Below are 13,004 nucleotides of genomic sequence, written 5' to 3'. Positions count from 1 at the left end.
TCCTAATCTCTGATCTGTGATGGTTTCTCAGTCTTTCTTGTATGACCTTGACCCTTTTGAAGAAATAGGTCAGGTACTTTGTAGAATGTCCCTCAATTTTTGTTTGCCTAGAGCTGAGTTATCACCTTTTCTTCTTTTTCTCCTCTTCCTCCCTCTTCCTCCTTCACTGCTGCTGCTCATGCTTCTGCTCCTGCTGCTTCTCCTTCTGTTTTCCTTCTTCCTTCCCTTCTTCTCTGATTTTCTAGAAATGCTTTTGTAGTAACAAAGGTCTCTTGTAAATGTAGGACACTTGATGATTTACAAACTGAGGCTAGTACATTGCTTTGGCGATTCTCACCACCACCTGGAGAAGTGACTCAGACAGTGTGTTTCTCCCCATGCACCCATGGAAAGATGTTGTAAGGAGCATATCGAGGGGACCATAGCACCAGCTGCAATGAAGCCTGAACATGAGGTCATGAACTGGACCAGGCCTGAGCTTTCATTTTGCCTTTGCCAGGTAACTACAATGAGACCTTAAACTTATGGGTTAACATCATGGGGTCATATTCTTTACTTCCAGAAGTGTGAATGATTTCTAAAGTCCCTTTTGGTTCTAAAATCCTCAGTAATCTGAGTATTTCAATTTCCCTGCTAAATATTGTAGTTTCCTAATAGCAAGCCTTTACAGCTAATGACAAAATCCAAATTTTGCTTTTCAAGGTTAGATTTTTACTGCCTTTTCCTCTTACCCAGGACTAGATAGTTATACAAGGAAAGGAAAAGGCCTTAACCCCTGCCTTTTTGGGGCAAAATTCTACTCCAAAAAGCTGAACAGGTATATTTTGCACCAACTTTCCCCTTCAACCTACATTACTTGTTGGTGAATTAACCTCTTGGGGAGCTACATTTCTCGTTTCAAGAAAGTGAAGGCTCATTAGTGACAGCACCAGACACGAACAACCAGTAATGCACAATTTTCAGACACTGGTGTGATCACAGAACTCAGCCAGGTCTGTGGGTAATATCAGCATGCCAGGGACATAGTAGGGGAGAAGGAAAGAAAAATAAAATGGGGGCAGACAAGTAGAGGAAGACGTGCAAGAAGAAAACTTAAGGTCAAGAAAACATAAGTTCATTAACCCATGCATATTGACTGGGCAGTTTCTGTATACCCAGCTCTGTGTTACTTCCTGGAGCTACGAACAAGATGGACAGGGACCATGTTATCAGGAAGCTTATAGTCTACATATGGAAACAGGCAAGAAACAAATCATTATTTGATCATAGCTGTAAAAGCACTTCAAAAAAAAAATCATGCAGAACAGCAAATTACCAGAAATCAAGAGGTTGGGACTCTCAAACTAAGAGCAGGTTATTCCATGCACTAGTAATGTACTCGCTTGCTCTGGGTCTGTCCCAGACAAGGACTCCAAGACTGGGAAATCTTTGAATCAGATGCCTGGCTTCCCCATTTCCTGTTCAACATGATTTTTTTTAATATGGAATACTAAATGAGGTTGTATGTCATCTTTATGCAGGGGCCATGCCAATCTTCTCTGTATTGTTCCAATTTTAGTATCTGTGCTGTGAAACAAGCACTCGACATGGATTTTTACGTGGTCCTTGCTTCTGAAGAATGCAGCTTTGCAGAGATATGTCATCCAAAGAAATGTAGTGTAGTCAAAGGCTCCTGTGCAAACTGTCTGACAGAGGACCCTCTGTTGTCCTCTCATAATTAAACACTCCTGTGGATTCCCTGAGGCATTCCAGGATACATAACAGTATGCTATCTTAATTTACAAACAGATCTATGCTTAAATGTTTCTATGCCCATTTCAGGACCTCAAACTGGGTATCACTTAAATGTGTTCAATAAAATAGAAGACCTCAGTTGCAACACCGTGGAAACCCGGAGGATTCAGGATCAGCTTCTCCTACACTGTTTGGACCCTAAAAAGGACATGTTTTCCTATGTGCAAAATGCATTCATTCCATAACACTATCAGGGACCCTTAAACCACTTTGCCAGCAACAGGCATGAAATTCAAAGTTAGAAATGAACAAACTCCTATCAAAGTTAGTTATGGTACAGTCTCTGAAAGGCAAAATTACCCTCTGGTTTGGATCACTAAAACCCCCTGACAAGTGATTTGCTGCCAACATAGGAAGGATACACACCTGCATTCTAATAGGGTGGAGGGAACACAGGGGACACAGGACCCAAGCAGATTAAAAAACCTGCAGGATGAAGTCCATTAGATTGCAAAGTCTGAGAGTCATTCATCCTCGGGGCTTCTGAAAGCAGCAGACCCACCCATCACAAAGGCCTCAGCAGAGCTCTGTCTCTCTCCAAATGGAACCTTGTGGGACACTGGGGAGAACACATTTTTCTTGGCACCACCCTCTCCCAGCATGGGGGCAGCACCCAGGCTCTCTGCCATCTCCGTGACCCATGCTCACCCCTCCATGTGGTGGCAGCCAGGCTCTCCCCAAACCCCAGGGTATGCGCTCCACTCTATGCAAGGCCTGAGGCGGAATGATGCTTACACTGTCACGAGGTGAAAGGCCGATAATCAGGCTTTGGGGCAAGCTCACCCTCTCAATGGGCTTGGGTATGTCCTCTCTCCTGGCCCAAAGCTTCTTGACTTCAGACCTCAGCCTCCATGCATTTTCCCTCTGAAGTCAGTTTTCTTCCATGGTCTCCCTTCTCTGAACCCCACAGTCCAGACTGGTAGTGGCTCTCTTTCTACAGGTCCCAAAGCACTCTCGTTGGCTTTCTAGGCAGTAGCCTTGGTTCATGCCCATCAGGCATAAGGCTTTTCCACATCCCCTCCCTGGAGAACTCCATGTCCGATCCTGGCTTTCTGTGAAAAGAATGACTCTTTCCATCCACACAGGGAGTACTATTCTCTGGCATCTCCCTTCCTGGAAGCCCATCATTTTCCAGAACACCCACTTCTGATTTCTTCGTACCCAAGAGTTCAGGCCACAGCTTATCTCTTTCTGGTCACATCTGACGATAATGAGAGGAGAAACCAGGTTGCACTTTCGACATTTCAGTGGAAGATCTCTCATGCTAAATATCCAAGTTCATGGCATTTGAAATCTACCTTCCAGACAAAGCCACTAGTCCATTCTGCCCAACCAAATGCTATTTGAAAACAAGGATCACCTTTCTTCCCGTTTGCAATCACACATGCCTCTTTTCTGTCTACAGCCTCATCACAGGCATCTTTAGAGGACACATTTCTACTAACAGTTTTTTTCAAAGCATCCTAGGCCTTCTCTATCAAGCTTCTCACAATTAGCCCACATCCTTCCCTCATCCATTTCAAAAGCCATTCCAACATCTTTGGTGTTTGCAAACTGCAGCAGCAGTCCCCCCTCTCCAGTACCAAAATTGGGTCTGGTTTGCTAGCTGCAGCAATGCAATACACCAGAAACGGAATGGTTTTCAAATGTGAATTTCATAAGTTGCTAGTTTATAGTTCTAAGCCCAAGAAAATGACCCAATTAAAACAACTCTATAGGGCGGGCCGCGGTGGCTCAGCGGGCAAAGTGCTTGCCTGCTATGCCGGAGGACCTCGGTTCGATTCCCGGCCCCAGCCCATGTAACAAAAACGGAGAAACAGAATACAATAAAACAAAAAATGTTTAAAGATGTTTCCCTTTCTTCCTTCCTTCCTTCTATCCTTCCTTCCTATCTAAGGCAACCAGGGATAGATACCTTGGGGATAAAGAAGGCCAATGAAGTTCAGGGTTTCTCTCTCAAGTGAGAAGGCGCATGGTGAACACATGTCAGACTTTCTCTCTTGTCTGCAGAGGCACATGGTGAACACGGTCAGGGTGCCTCTCTCGTCTGGACAGAAACACGGTGGGCATGGTGTCATCTGCTAGCTTTCTCTCCTGGGTTCCGGTTTCAGGATGCTCCCTGGGAGGCATGTTCCCTCTTCATCTCCAAAGGTCGCTGGCTGGTCGACTCTGCTTCTCATGGCTATGTCGTTCTGTTCTGCTCTCTGTGCACCTGCCATTCTGCAAAATACTTCCTCTTTCACAGGACTCCAGAACCATACCAAGACCCACTGAAATGACTGCAGTAATGTCGTCACCTAACCGAGCTGAACAAAAAGTCTTGATTAAATCACACCTGCAGGGACAGGATCTAATTCCAGTCTGAAACCTACAGTATTGGATAGGGATTATTCTGCCTTTTTGAAATGGGATTTAAATTAGAACACAGCTTGTCTAGGGGACATGCATTCCTTCACATCAATGCATTTCACCGTTCGGACCCTAAAACAGACCTGTTGTTCCCATATGCAACATATATTCATTCCATAACAGTATCAGGGACCCTTAAACCACTTTGCTATGAACAGGCATGAAATTCAAAGTGAGAAATGAACAAAGTCCTATCAAAGTTAGTTATGGTATGGTCTCTGAAAGGCATAATTACCCTCGGGCTCTGGACTTCTAAAACCCCAAGACAAGTCATTTGCTGCCAACATACACATATGCAGTCAAATAGGGTGGAGGGAACATGGGACACAGGACCCAAGCAGATTTGAAAATCTGCAGGACAAGTCCATTGGATTTCATAGGCCAAGAGTCATTCGTCCTTGGGGCTTCTGAAAGCAGCAGGCCCATCCGTAACAAAGGCAGAGGCCTGCCTCGCTCCAAACGGAGTCTTGCGGGACACTGGGGAGAACACCTTTTTCTGGGTACCACCCTCTCCCAGCATGGGGGCGGCACCCAGGCTCTCTGCCCTCTCCATGGCACATGCTCACCCCTCCATGTGGTGGCAGCCAGGCTCCCCCAAACCCCAGGGTATGCGCTCCACTCTATGCAAGGCCTGAGCCTGAAAGATGCTTAATGAGAGAAAATTTCTTAATCCTGTTGCTGTAATAGGTGCTGTTTTTCAAGAGTCCTTTTAGATAAGACATTGCTGTTGACTTACTGAGACAGACTGAACACCACTGTGCTCTACTCCTCACAATGTCCTAAGTGTTCCTGGAAAAGCCACTAATTTGACGTCCAATAATTTATTAAGCTTTCAAGTGTCAGAAATAAAATTTCCTACCTATACTATTATTTTTTAATATTATATATTCAGGATAAAGGGAGCCTCAGAGAACTTAGATGCAACCTGTGGTGACTGACATGGTGTGAGAACTACTGAGAATCTAGAAATAGTGAGGGAAGAATGGAGAAAATGAGAGACACTTGAAGGAGGGGTGGAGGCAGGATTTCCTCAGCTCTGGCTGGGTCTGTCCTCCCTTCAGATCATGTCTCTAAGCCCTCCAGTGATGTGACGGCTCCTGTGTAGTCACTCACCCTTTCAACGTAGGTCACCACCTTCTGCATCTGGTCCACGATGTCCACTGTCACAGGGACTGTGGTGGCTTCTGGATGTGGCAACATCCCCATCTGACCCACTCAGGACAGGGGGAGCCAAAAACTGCTTCTGGTGGTACAACTCAGCACCTACTCCTCTCTGGGCTCTTCTGTCTGCTCTGCAGCTCTGGCCAGAGAGGCTGTTCTTTCATGCAGGCCTCCTTTCCTGGGACTTTGTCCTTTGTGCCCGACAAACACTGCTTCATTCCAGAGAGGCTGGGACCTAGGACTGGAGAAAAATTCATGTCAGTTAAAACCCTCATCTAGAGTAGGCTTTCTCAAAATCAGCAGAACTGATATTTTGTGCTGGATAATTTAGTGGTGTGGGCAGCCGACTTGGGCACTATGAAATGTTCAGTAACATCTCTGGCCTCTTCCCAATAGATGCCAGTAGCGGATTCCTTCCCAGTTCTGACAATCAAAAATTTCTCCATCCATTACAAAATGGACCCTTGGGAGCAAAACTGTCTCCCTCCCAAGTTGAAAACTACTGATGTAGGTAGGGCCTTAAATCTGACTCTTAGAGTTCTGAATAACTGTACTTTCCATATCTTTGGCCACTAGCCACATGTGACCAAAGCTCTTGAAAGTGACTAGGTTGTAACATTGAAATAATATTTTGGGTGTTTTGTGTTAAACACAATGGATTCTTAAAACTAATTTCACTATTTTTTTTTTATCATTTTAATGTCACTAGGAGAAAATTTAAAACTACACGTGTGGTCCCCTTACCTGTCTGTCAGACAAGCACTCCACTAGAATATTAGGCTGTGTCTCCTGAAAACAGTCCTGATGGAGCAGGAAGAGTAAGAGCCTCAGTCTGGCCCAAGGTCTCTGGAGAGATGCCAGAATTCACAGCATAAATCCACCTGGCAGAGGGTCCTGTGTCCACATTCACTTCACCATCATAGTCTTGGGGATCTGTGGACAAGTCATTCTGCTAAGTGCTGTCAATACTGTAATACTGAGTTTTAGGCAAAAAGGTTATTAGGAATAGCCTGATTTGGGGAAGTATATCTCCATTTCCAGCCTAGCTCATCTGCCTCCTGTAACCCCTTGGTTATATCACCTTTAAACTGTTCTGCTTTTTAAAAATATGGTTATACCTACCAATAAGGGCATTTGTAAGGGTTAAATGAAATACTAAATAAAAAGAACAAAGTGTCTTCCAAATATGACAGAAGCCAATATTTGCACATTACTTATTAAGTGGCCTTTGGCTGGATGATGTTCAGGTGATGCCTTTGCTCTGAGCATAACACCTGGAGGCAGTTGTACTGACACTCTCCTTTTCAGATGAGGAACCTGCCTCTCGTTCCTGTGAAAGTGCTGGAATTTACCGGGGTCTCTCTGGCTTTAGAACTAATTCTCTTCAGCCCACGCCATCCTCTTTACAAACCCCTGTGTCTTACCACTGCAGCAGGGGCTCTTCCCGCTCAGGACTGCAGCCTGCAAGGGGCCCAGAGTTTCCATGCCTGGACCCACCCTGAGCACTGGCTCCACACCAGGATGCAGCTACCCTGGAGCTCTGAGTCCGGGTTGGAAGACTTCTTCTCTACGCTAGTCCTGAGGTCACACAGGACACCATTCTGAGCACTCTCCCTTGAGAGGTGGAATCTAGTCCCCAGGGATCTGCAGGGGGCCGGAGCAGGAAGATGTGGACTGTGTGGGTCCAGAGAGCACCCAGCCCCTCTACCATAAATGGCACAAGAAATTGTGGAAGAGTCTTTACCGCACTTCCCTAAAACACACCATGCCCGAAGCCACTAATTTTCTGTTTCTGTTTTGGAAGCACTGTGGAATTATAAGATGTTATTTCCACTCTACTACCTGGAGCCTCAAGGTGTATAGGTTAGAATTTATGACATAACAGCAAATAACAGGGTCTCGGGTAGAGAAAACAAAAGCTATGGAAGATATATGGAAATAACTGGGGAAACTTATGGATGTACTAATATCAGAAATTAAAAGGAAAATAATTGTTGCTCTTGTTAATTGTGATCATGAAGTGAAGTTTACTTACTTTTTTTAGAGATACATATGAAAGTGTTAAGGGTTGTATTGTTACATATGTGTAATTTCCTTAAAATATTTCAGCAAAACACAATTAGAAAATTATAGTAAAATGTTAGCAATTCCTACATTAATAAAGTCAGTATGCTTGACTCTTTTCTACTATTTTGAAGAAAAATGATTCTCTGAGCTTATCTCTAGAAACAGGAAATCCAAGCATGCTGTTCTAATATGTAAATTATATTCTTGTAGAGCTAAACATTTTTTAATTTGTTAATGCTGCCAGCATGCAATATACCAGAAAGAGTTATTTTCTATAAAGGGAATTTATTAAGTTACAAGTTTATAGTTCTAAGGTGATAAAAATGTCTAAGCTAAGGCTTCCTGAGAAAAGATACCTTGAATTAAGAAAGGCCAATGGCATCCAGAACACCTCTGTCATCTGGGAAGACAAGTGGCTGGCATCTGCTCATTCTTTTGCTTTTGGATCCATACAGATTCTCTGGGGGCATTTCCCTTCTTCATCACCAGAAGTGTAACTCTCTGCCAGCTTTGGTTCTTGTATAACTTCTGTGAGGTCTCTCAGTTCCTGGTGTCTCCTAGGGCTTCTGCATTTCCAAACATCTGTGTCTCTGTTGGCTCTGAAGCAAATGTGCTTTCTCTACAATACTCCCCTTTTAAAGGACTTCAGTAATCAGGACCCACTTGAAATGGGTGCAGTCATATCTCCATCTGATCCAAAGGTCTCACCCACGGTTGGGTGTATCACATCTTCATGGAAGTAATATCATCGAAAGGTCACACCCAGAATTGAGTGGGCCTATGCTGGTTTGAAATCATTTATGTATCCTAGAAAAGCCATGCTTTAATCCTTATCATATTTGGGGAAGCAACGGTTTCTCCTAATCCCTATTCAGTACGATAGGTTGTAAACTTCATTAGGTTATCTTCACAGAGATAGCAATGTTTCTTAGTTTTCTATGTACAGGTCTTTTACATCCCTCATTAAAACTATTCCTAGACGTTGATTCTTTTAGATGCTATTGTGAATGGAATGTTTTTATCTAATTACCTTCTCAGATAGCTCATTCCTAGTTCTAGAAACAAAACTGATTTTTGTTGATCTTGTATCCCACCACTTTGCGGAATTCATTTATTAGCTCCAATAGCACTGTCAAAATTTTTTCAGGATTTTCCTAATACAGAATCATGGTGTCGGCCAATAATGAGAGTTTTACTTCTCCCTTCCCAATTTGAATGCTTTTTATTTCTTATCTAATTTCTCTAGCTAAAACTTCTAGCACAATGTTAAATAAAATGATAACAGTGGGGCATCCTTGTCTCATTCTTGATATTAGGGGGAAGGCGTTCAGTCTTTCACCATTTCATAGGATGTTAGCTTTATCATTTTGTCATGTTGAGGAAGTTTCCTTAGATTCTTACATTTGGAAATGTTTCTATCAAGAAAGGATGCAGAGTTTTGTTGAATGCCTTTCTCTGTGTCAATGAGGTATGGTGGCTTTCCTTCAATTTCTAAATTTTGTATTACATTGCTTGATTTTCTTATTTTGAACCAACTTTGCATACCTGAAAAAACCCACTTGGTCACAGTGTATAATTTTTTTAATGTGCTGTTGGATTCTATTCCAGCATCACTTTTTCATTAGACTATATCTTCTTCAGTTAATTGCCTTGCCATCTGTGCTGGTCTGAAATTCTTGAATACCCTAAAAAAGCCATGCTCTTTAATCCTCATTCAATATTGCTGAGTGGGATCTTTTTATTCTTTCCATAGAGATGTGACCCACCCAATAGTGGATGGTAGCTATTTTTAACTTTTTAACTGTACAGTATAATATATAAACAAAGCAAAGAAATGGAAAAGCAATAGTTTTCAAAGCACTCCTCAACAAGAAGTTACAGGACAGATCCCAGAGTTTGTCATGGGACACCCCATGATCCTTTCAGATTTTTCCTTCTAGTTGCTCCAGAATATAGAAGGCTAGAAGGCTTAAATCCTTTTTTATCACCACAACCGACTTTTTTTCTTGCTTTTTTGTGAAAAATAACATATATACAAAAAAGCAATAAATTTCAAAGCACTGCACCACAATTAGTTGTATAACTCGGAGTTCTTTAAAAGTGGAAAGATTTTGGAGAAACCTAAGATGTAGAGATGCTTGGGAATACATGCTTCAGATCCAAAACAGCCAGCATGAAACCCACACATTGGAAGATGCAGGGATCAGCAGGCATTGCCATGTGCCTTTCCATGAGATGCAAAGCAAGCCAGAACTTGGAGAGAGCCAAGGGAAGCCAAGAGATGAAACCCATCCTCTGAGAAGCCAAGTGAGGAACCTCCATAGGAAAGAGGAGCTGAAAGCAATGGAGCCCAGGAACAAGAGACAAGCAGAAGCCAGGCAGGTACCTTCCCAGCTGATACAGCTTTTCCAGATAGCAGCAGTCTTTTGTGAGTGAAGGTAACCTCTTTTGGTGTATTAATTTGGGCATTTTTACAGCCTTAGAACTGTAAACTTGTAATGCAATAAATTCCCATTTTAAAAGCTGTTCCATCTCTCATGTATTGCATTCTGGTAGTTTTAGCAAACTCACACAATAAAGAGCATGTCATCTGAGAATAAAGTTAGTTTTACTTCATCCTTTCCAATATGCATGCCATATATATTTTCTTACTCGCCTAATTCTTCAACTCAGAACTTCCAATAGAATGTGTAATAGAATTGAAAGGAGGAGGCACCCTAATAAAGTTTTCACTTTTTCATCATTAAGATGATAGTGGTGGGGTTTTAACTAGGGCCCCTTTTCATGCTGAGAGATTTCTATTATAGACCCAATTTGTTGAGTGATTTCATCATAAAAGGGTGTCATTTTATCAAATATTTTTTCTATCACATAAGTTATAATTCTTCTGATCACTAACTACAAAGTAACTCAAAAGCCATTTCTACATATTTATAGATTTGCTTGGACCCTGTGCTGGTCTGAAAGGATTATGTAGCCTAGAAAAGCCATGTGTTACTACTGAGCCATCTTACAGAGGCAGCCTTTTGTTTTATCCCTATTCGGCAATTCACGGTGGTAAATTGATTAGATTATCTCCATGGAGATGTGACATGCCCAAAAGTAGGTATTAACCTTTTGATTAGATGAAGATATGACTCCATCCATTCCAAGGGGGTCTTGATTAGTTTACTTGAATCTTGAAATGAGGAAATACTTTGGGGAGAGCTTTAGTGTCCTGAGAGAGCTGTGAGAACTACGAGACCCATGCAGCCAGAGATTTTTGAAGATGAAGAAGGAAAATGCCCCTGGGGGAGTTTCATAAAACAAGAGGCTTGGAAAGAAAGCTAGCAGATGATACCATATTCACCATGTGCCTTTTCCAGCCAACAGAGAAACCCTGAACATCACTGGCCTTCTTGAACCAAGATATCTTTCCCAAAATGCCTTAGATTAGATATTTCTATAGCTTTGCTTTAATTTGGACATTTTCACAGTCTTAGAACTGTAAACTAGCAACTTATTAAATTCCCCTTTTTAAAAGCCTTTCCATTTCTGGTATATTGCATTCCAGCAGCCAGCAAACTAGAACAGATTTTGGTACTGACAGGTGCTGCTGCGGTTTGCAAATAACAAACATGTTGGACTGGCTTTTTAAATGGAGAAGGGGAAAAATTTGGAGGGGTTGTGTGGAGCCTCGATGCTTACAGAAGGTGGAGCTGAGAAAGAGGCAGTCAACTCAATGTCCCCCGAGGTCACATTTGGAAAGAGGCTGGCCACTACACAGGTCCTTGGAAAGGGTGGGACTGATGCTTTCTTAAAGGCCCTGAAAATAAATGACTCTCAGAGTTTGAAATCTAATGGAGTTTGCCCTGCAGGTTTTCAAAACTGCTTGGGTCCGGTGACACCTGTGTTCCTTCCAGCTTCTCCTTATGGAAATGGGAATATGTATTCTATGACTGTCCCTCCTTTGTACACTGGCAGCAACAACTGTTCTGAGTTTTCCAGGTCCAGAGCCAGAAGAGAATTTTGCCTTAGGAGAGACCACACATGTAGCTGACTTTGTACTGGTTTAATCTTCTATTGTATTTCTATTGTTACTGAAATACTTTAAGGCCTTTGTGATATGGGAGTGAATGTATTTTGTATATAGGTAAAACATGTCTTTTTTTAGGGTCTAGAAGGAGCAATGTGCCAGTTTGAAAGGATTATATACCCTAGAAAAGCCATATTTTAATCATGATCAAAACTTGTGGGAGCAACCACTTCTTTTAATCCCTATTCAATAATGTAAGTTGGAATCTTTTGATTAGATGAGCTCCACGAATATGTGACATGCCCAATTGTTAGTATTAACTTTTTGATTAGGTGGTGATGTGACTCCACCCATTCCAAGTGGGTCTTGCTTAGTTTACTGGAATCCTTTAAATGAGGAAACATTTTAGAGAGAGCTTCAGAGTCTTAGGAGAATCATGAGAGACCTTTGGAGATGAAGAGAGAAAACTCCCTAGGGGGAGAGTCATAAACAAGAAGTCTGGAGAGAAAGCTAGGAGACGTCACTATGTTTGCCATCTGTCTTTCCAGTTAAGAGAGAAATCCTGAACTTCATCGGCCTTTCTTGAGTGAAGGTAACCTTCTGTTGGTGACTTAATTGGGACATTTCTACAGACTTGTTCAATTTAGATGTTTTTACTACTTTAGAACTGTAAACCTGCAACTTAGAAAATTCCCCTTTTTAAATCCATTCTGTTTCTAGTATGTCACATTCCAGCAGCTACTAGCAAACTACAGCAGTAACAGACATAGATTTTCACCTAACAATATTCATCTGTCAACTGGAGCAGCTTCAACAAAGAAACAGACTAGGTGGCTTAAAACAACAAATTCAATATCTCATAGCCATGGAGGAAACACACTAAATCTCTCCAATACAGAGTGCAAGTCCTTGGGTAATATTTATTTTTAAACTTGATATCCTATAACTTAAATACTATGACATAAACAATACAACCTATGCCATATGTGCTGGTTTGAAAGGATTTATGTATCCTAGAAAACCCATGTTTTAATTCCAATACCATTTTGTAAAGGCAACTGTTTCTTCTAATCCCTATTCAGTACTGTATGTTGGAAACTTTAATTACATTATCTCTATGGAGATGTGACTCAGTCAAGTGTGGGTATTAAACTTGATTAGGTGGACATATGCTCCATTCATTCCAGGTGGGTCTTGATTACTTTACTGATATCCTTTAAAAGAGGAAGCATTGTTGGAAAAGGCTGGCTATTCTGAGAGAACAGAGAATGCCAAAGGACCATGAAGCAGAGAGTCCATCAGCCAGTGACATTTGAGAACGAAGAAGGAAAATGCTCCCGGGGAGGTGGAGAAGAAGCTAGCAGATGACATCATGTTTGCCATATTCCTTTCCAGATGAGAAAGAAACCCTGACCATGTTCGCCATGTGCCTTTCCACTTGAAAGACACCCCGAATTTCACTGGCCTTCTTGAATCAAGGTATCTTTCCCTGAATACCTCAGATTGGACATTTCTATAGACTTGCTTTAATTTGGACATTTCTGTGGTCTAAAAACTG

The 13,004-nt window shown here is 42.0% G+C and overlaps 1 protein-coding gene and 1 non-coding gene across 2 annotated transcripts in view; both read right to left on the bottom strand.

Moving 5' to 3' along the window:
• Nucleotides 1-8,890, bottom strand: part of LOC143657335 (uncharacterized) — a 52,574-nt gene extending 43,684 nt beyond the window's left edge. Inside the window, exons 1-3 of the mRNA XM_077129620.1 lie at nt 7,788-8,890; nt 6,109-6,297; nt 3,710-5,605 (exon numbers count right to left, since the gene is read on the bottom strand). The gene's annotated coding sequence lies outside the window, so the exon portion shown is untranslated. The remainder of the gene's footprint in view (nt 1-3,709; nt 5,606-6,108; nt 6,298-7,787) is intronic.
• Nucleotides 1,476-1,581, bottom strand: LOC143675249 (U6 spliceosomal RNA). The gene has a single exon (XR_013171490.1). It is a non-coding gene; the product is annotated as a U6 spliceosomal RNA (small nuclear RNA).
• Nucleotides 8,891-13,004: the final 4,114 nt, after the last annotated feature.

This window comes from Tamandua tetradactyla, chromosome 2 (assembly GCF_023851605.1).
Source record: "Tamandua tetradactyla isolate mTamTet1 chromosome 2, mTamTet1.pri, whole genome shotgun sequence".
Classification (NCBI taxonomy): Eukaryota; Metazoa; Chordata; class Mammalia; order Pilosa; family Myrmecophagidae; genus Tamandua; species Tamandua tetradactyla.
This window is presented reverse-complemented; position numbering and strand designations above follow the sequence as displayed.